General features: G+C 46.7%; 1 long non-coding RNA gene across 1 annotated transcript; it reads left to right on the top strand.

Moving 5' to 3' along the window:
* Nucleotides 1-2,420: 2,420 nt before the first annotated feature.
* LOC144721421 (uncharacterized) lies at nt 2,421-6,597 on the top strand. The gene is made up of 2 exons (XR_013585907.1): nt 2,421-2,540; nt 5,289-6,597. It is a non-coding gene; the product is annotated as an uncharacterized LOC144721421 (long non-coding RNA).
* The last annotated feature ends 645 nt before the right edge of the window (nt 6,598-7,242 follow it).

Genomic DNA, 7,242 nt, shown 5'->3' with positions numbered 1-7,242 from the left:
TATGCAACCTAATAAAAAGATAAACACGGGTAATTTTTTTTTATTCGAATATATTACGTCTCATCCTTATTCATGGAAACCCAGTGAGCGGGGGTCCCTCAATGTGGTCCTAATGCGAATTCTGGAGATCGAAATTTTCGTGCATTGCCGGTGATCACGGTTTTTGCGGGCGAAACTCGTGCGTGAAAGTGTCTGAAATTGTCATTGTATTAGTACGCGATTACGAGCGATGGGTGTCCAAGAAAAAAAACTTTGTGTTTCCTTCAGAGTGGGAACTTTCAGTGAATTATTGAGTTTCTTTGCGTGGCCCATCTTGTGGGGAGAACATGCAGTGAACACTTTCAAATGTGAATTATTAAGGGTCTCGATTAACCCATGAATGGGCTGTCTAATACAAGAGAAAATGTAGGTTATTCAAATATTATGAAACACCCTTAACATATGTTACATATTAATAAAAACAATTATTCGCATATGGAACCAGACACATGTGAATGACGTATTTATCTTGCGACCATTTAAATTTAGTCGTTGAAATTAACAAGTCTAAATCCTGTCAACTGGTCAATGATTCCAAGAGCCTTACAATCGATTTAAATCAAATTCCTGCTCAGATGGGCACTCAGGTGGTACTCATCTCCCATCTATAGCCCTGAGCCAGGGGAGGAAGCTCCTCATTCCTTTGGAGGAGGGAAAGTCTATCCATATGACAACCACTGCTAACCTCCCCACAATGTGGTCCTTATTTTTCACAACCCCAGGGGGGATGATGGGCTGAGTCAGCCGGCCTACGTAGGTGAGATGATGCCACATGTATGCTCAGGATACAGGCAACAGGGTGTTCATTTATCTAAGAATGGGAATTAACTTTAAATGAATGGCCAGTAGTAAGGGAGGGGCGGAGTGGTGGCACAGTGGTTAGCGCACTGTGGTATGAACCCGGTGAACTGTGTTCGATTCCCAGCCACGGCAAATATCGGGCACTGAGAGATATCTAAACCAGTACCAAGTTCCCCCTTCACCAACGTACACTCACCAGCATGGTGAAGTATGGTCAAACAACCCCTGAGTGAATAACACGTGGTAGAGAGAGAGGGGCCTTCACCCAGTAGTCAGTTGACATAGGTCTGGAAATAATGTCCGCGCATAACGACAGGCACCGGGGGTGAAATGGACATGCATTATTTACAGCCCACGGTTCAATCCACTGTACAAATATAATGAACAACGAATATATATGTGTTGCATCTCTGCTCCTTACATACATATTGCACTCGCATTTTTGTCTGCAGACATTTGTATTAGTGGCCTCTTAAAAAAAAATCTAAGCTGAAGAGCCACATACAGCGCATCGGCGCACGCTTCCGTCGAGATAACATCCTGCATCGTTCTAGCTCGCCGTATTGCAGGGATGCTAGCTACCGTGGCGTCATTGTTAGCAACACTCGCAGGGTTCAACCTCCTGGCACGTTCCTAAAAATCTCCCCCCCCCCCATCTTGTCTGTCCAGCCAGCAGTAGGAATGGTTACAACGCAGAACGATAATCTTTATTCATCCTGGATAAATCCGATGAGCTATGGAGCTCTTTGTCGCAGATGTCCAGTTTGGGGTGGGTCAGAAAGTTACGACAGACAAACGACGCAACAAACGATCGGAGTGAAAAGTATGGGAAAGAGAAACATCACGAAAAATAAATGCGTAATATTTAAAAAGGATGCGACCCAAGTACAAATTGCAAAAGTAGATCAATTCCTGATTATATTTCAACAATAAATGCAAACTTGGACAAAGCAGCAAAACAACAACAACAACAACAGTCCCAGACCACAGCAAGACAACGACACACAGTCCCTCAATAAAGTTGCGCGTTAACACAGTCGATCGGCAGGCCGCATGCCATTGGGTAACACCTGGGTGGCTCCCACCTCTTCCAAAGACATCTGACCAACGTGGAAGAGTAGGCCAATTACCCTGTAAGAGAATAGACTAGTTCCCTCGCTGCACGAGTCGCGACCTTGAACAAGCAATTGCAGAGCTGCCCCTTTACCTTTGCATTGCGATTTGACGAAGCGCTTGACACATTTCGATTTAAAGCTTTCGTGACTGCAGGGATTCATCTTCTTGGTTCTTTCGGTAAAGTCACGTAGAAGGGAAGTAATAAAATAATAAAAAATAATAAAAATGAAACGTAATAAAATATTATGTTTTCTTTTTATTAATAATAAAAATAAAAACATTATAAAATATTATGTTTTATTTTTATTATTTTATTACTTCCCTTCTACGTGACTTTACCGCTTGACACGTGTTCCGGGGGGCGCGCCTTTGCGTGTCGAGCCTCCGTGTCGCGTGGTGCCAGCGTGTCGCCCCTCCGCGTAACGGTGCCGTTCTGTCGGCGTGCGAGCGAGCGCAGTGGGCCTGTCCGGGGATGGAGTCCAGGACGTGCACGAGCCCCTCCGACTGCCAGGGCTGCTACGGCCTCTTCACGTGCTCGCGGACGCGACGGCTCTGCGTCCACAAGCGCGTCGCGCGCAAAACCGGTGAGAGAAGCCCGGGGGGGGGGGGGGGGGGGGAAGTTAGCGAAAGCGAGGCACGTGCAGGAACAATCTGTCGCTTGTTCCGTCACTCGCTCTCAATGACCCCCCCCCCCCCGGTTTGCCCCCCCCCCCTCCTCTCCCCTCCAGCGCACTGAATGCGCCATCCCCGATGCGAAATGTTCACGCACAACAGAAAAAAGATATTGTTGTGTTACAGTTCAACATCACATATCCGACTCGCTGGGCATTGGGGGTCGAGGTGGATATATGAAAAGGCCGGATATGTGAACGTCTACAGAGAATGACAGTTATGGGCTTTTAATTGGTCGGTGCAGAAATGTAATTGCCGGATATGTGACGTTGCACTATAACAATTAATACTAATTTAATACATTTATCCATGAAAGCCTCACCGAGCCTCAAGATTCATTTTCAGCAGGGTCCTACATGCCAATTTCATTAATGGGGTGTTTGGCATTTGCGATACGCACTTAAATGAAATTAGCAGCTACCTGTTGTCAGTGTTTAAAATGAAAATGCCCGTAACCGGTGTTTGTTTTTTTGTCGTGACAGTATTCATACCCACGTGGACACGTTCCTTTGGCAAAGTTAGACATCGATGCATTTTATAGCAAAACAAAAACATCTCTCGGAAAAGCCTCACTGGGCCTCAATGTTACTCTTCAGGAGGGTTCGACACGAGGATGTTTGGCTAAATCGTTTGACTGGCGCATCGGCGTGTGGAGGGAAACCCCACCACTTGTACGAAGGGAGTAACATGCTGGTGAACTATGGTCACATCGCCACCCTGACCGACGTTTCATTGGGTGGTTTTCACCCAGCAGCAGATTGACAAAGGGCTCTGCATTATTTTCTAATTATCGAATTGCATCACATACATCAATCGCCATTCACGCATCCCTTATTAATTAAATTTCCACCGCTGCAATTTGAAGAATTAAAAATGTACCTCTTGAGACGGGTGACCGTAAATAACCGTGGGTGTTTTCACCTCTTCGAACGGAAGGACATCGCTGGAATTTGCTTAGAAATGAGCGCGCAATCAGAAGGAGCGATGCACAAGATCAGCAATAGCACTTATGTTTGGTCGATATATTCCTGCAGCCAGACAAATCGCAAACAATGCTTTGTGGAGTACAACAATGTACGTGTAAGGGTTGTAAGCCGAGATGATCCCGTGCCTTTGCGGCTGAGCTAAGCTCTTTAATCATCATTTGTTGGTAACCACGTATCATTACTCAAACTCACCTCCTGGCCCCCACATCACTGCCACTCAATGGAGATATATTACATTAATACTCACCAGCACCCCATTAGGCGCATTATGTTCCATCAGCACGATGAAGTATGACAATGACTCACGTGCCAAATATCGCACCTCTCTTGCCACACCTTTCCTGCCACTTGCGAACACTCCCTACATGGGAACTGGGTTCACGTCACAGGAAGAGCAGTGGCGCACTGATTAGCGTGCTGCGATGTGAACTTGCGTGACCCTTTCTGAACCCACGTGACTCGCTGTGAACCCACGTGACCCTGCTTGGATTCCTGGCCAAGGGCTCACATCGGGTCACGCTCTGGCATGCTTTCGGGTCGTATTGTTTGGCACGAGGTCCGACGTTTCGCTCCGCGCGCTGGTGGCTTATTCAGCAGCTGAATGTGTTTTTCGGTGCAAGTCATAAAACACGTCTAAGGGGCTGCAACAGCCGCAACCACGAACGCCTGCGTGCCAGTGGTGGCGGCGAGTGATATCCGAACCATTCCCCATGTGTCTCATTTCAACGACGCGCACGAACTAGCGTGGCGAAGTATGGTCAAACAAACCCCCATGATCAGCACGGAATGGGGAGACATTCATCCAATAGTAAATTAACAAAGGGCTTTATGGGTAAGAGTATTATTAATCCAACATGGCAGGGAAACGCTAAAATAATTATCGCGTTATTTCCCCTCACTCGCACAGCCGTGCACCTGAACTGACCAGGCAGCAGTAATAGCTGGCGCTATGTTTTGTTGTTAAGTCATCATAGCATGCATGCTACATACTCGCCAGCCCTACTGATTTGAGTGTAAGTTCCGCCAAGTTTAAAACTCTTTAGGGAAGAAAATGAAGACCTCACAAGACCGGGAGAGGGGAGGACTGCCTCTGAATGTTCTTACCTTGAGTGGTGCTTTGTTGTTGTTGTTGTTGTTATTATTTGGCAACTAACAAAAACCTGGACTTTTGAGGACAATAGTGCCTCACCTACAGGATGATCCTGGGAAATCCAGTACAGGCGACAACCCGAGGTGTGATGAATCAGCTTTGAAAATCGGCACGTGGTAAACGGGTTTAAAAAAATTAACCCGTAAAAACAAAGTTTTTCACTATAAATCCTTTATATGCGTGGCATCGGTTTTATTTTATTATTCATTTCAGTTTTTCTTGAGTAAGAGTTTCATTTTTATCACATTGGTATTTTAAATTCAATATGAAAAAAAAATTCCTAAAAAGCTCGATTGGATCACGGGAAGTGGGTTAAAAAACGACCGAAAGATTTGCACGGTCGTAAGCGCGCAAGCAAGCAAGCAAGTGAACTTAATATAAAGGTTTTAAAAAAAAACGACGAGCTGGGCAAGCCGAGCACCGTGAATGTGGCAGGGCTGGTGAGTTCGATCACCGCGACCTGTGCAGACTTCTAACGACCACCGCTGCCCCCCCCCACCCTCTCTCTCTCTCTGTGCCAGCAGGGATGTTCCAAGCGAGCCTCCTCCAGACGCGCTGACAGTCACTCGCCGCGCCTCGCTCCCTTACCTTCCCAAGGGATTTTGCGACAAACGGCAGGCGCTTGATATAATTTCTCTGCACCTCCTCCGGAGACTACTTTAAACCTACTTTTAGTTCACCAGGTACGGCCCACTTAACTATGTAGGTCTCTTTGTCAGAAGCGAAATGGCCGCAAATGATAGCTCGTCGAAGTGCTTCATCACGTGGGAATGTAAAGCAGCCAAATGCTCCAGACGCACAATTCTAAATGTGGAGAGAAAAACCGGAGGACCCGGAGAAAAAGTCCACGCCTCTACGGCGAGAGAGACACGCAAACTCCAAATAAACAGCAGGTGTCAGGGTCGGGATCGAACCCACGCAATCCTGTACACCAGGTGAGGTAGTTAACATCTCACCAACCGCGGCGCCTCATTCTGTATAGGTAAGCAGTAAATATGCTTACTCTTTGGTTCTTTCGGTAAAGTCACGTTGGTATAAAATGAAAGAAATCACGACGTTTCGGGCGCAACACAAGCGTCCATCATCAGGTGGGAAAGCATGTTTTTAAAACAGTCTGCCTCAGCAGCAGACCACGCTTTCCCACCTGATGATTACCGAACGAACCAAAGAGTATGGATTACTGCAGTCACGAAAGCTTCAAATCAAGAGTAAATATGCTGTTACACTCCGATTTACACGTGATTTTCATATTTAGTTATTTTTTGTTTAATCCGGCCTGCCTCTCCCTGCTCCCGCGATGAACCTGGATGATCGTGATGTGGCTGCAATGCGCAGTCGACCTCGTGCGCACTCGGCGACTCGTCTCGCCACGGTGGGGGCCCCTTCTCGCCTTACGAGGCACAGAAACGTCGCATATGCAAAGTAACAAGACATTAGAAGAAGAAAAACTACACCGGGACAGGATTGCAGGGTTTTTTTGTATTATTCGTTGTGACACTGCGGTAGTGTGTAGTGGATTTCAAGGCAAAGCATGTCACGGTTTTTTTCGTTCGTCTCTTCCTCTTCTCTGCCCGAGGCAATTGAATGAGCCGATCATTCCGCGAGTTCTTATCTCGTCGCGTTTTTCATCACGAGCAGAGCTGTCGTCTTGCGCGTTGCGTTGCTCGGTGCAGGTACGGACTTGTGAACGAAACTTTATCCGTGTTGTTTCCCCCCCCTCCCCCCCCGTTTTATTCCGACGATGCCCTTTGAAAGTTTGCACTTTTTTCTCTCTCTCTCTCTCTCTTCTCTTCTCCCTGTACAAAACGTTTAAACATTAAATACATCCACCTCTACGCCTCCGATGTGTCTCGCTGGAATTCCACGCGTTTCTCGCGTCTAATCCCCCATGACCGACACGGTGTGGTGAGGAGGCATCCATCCAGAAGTCGATTGACAAAGGGCGACGCGAAATGCAAAACAAACTGAGAAATCGCCTGCAGAGTGCCGCCAGCAGGTCTGTCTTAATTGAATGAACGCAACGCACATGATCACATCGGGACATTAATCAGTTTAACACGTAGGCTTTCGCGACCAATATTATTCGTAATAAAGGCTTTTTGGGTTAGATCGCGTTACTTATAAATGTGTCGTAACCCTCCACCACCCGACACGGCCAAACAGTAAAAAAAATGTGTCACGTTTACAAAGGACAAAATCATTCACTTCTTTTGCCCACCGGTGTGTTGAAGAGCGAATCAACATCATTTGAAATGTTTCAGTAGTACGACGTTTCGCTGGTAATTACATCCATCTTCATCGGGCGATTTGCCAGAATGGTGAAGCCCTCCACCTGCTCCCGGTCTTAAATAGAGCAGCAGCAGGGTGACGTCATCATTTCATTCAATAAGGTGCGGTGATTTGAGGCGACAATTTTTACTATTTGGCCGTGTCGGGTGGTGGAGGGTTACGACACATTTATAGATAACGCGATCTAAC

The sequence above is a fragment of the Lampetra planeri genome, chromosome 11 (genome assembly GCF_965212315.1).
Source record: "Lampetra planeri chromosome 11, kcLamPlan1.2.h2, whole genome shotgun sequence".
NCBI lineage: Eukaryota > Metazoa > Chordata > Hyperoartia > Petromyzontiformes > Petromyzontidae > Lampetra > Lampetra planeri.
This window is presented reverse-complemented; position numbering and strand designations above follow the sequence as displayed.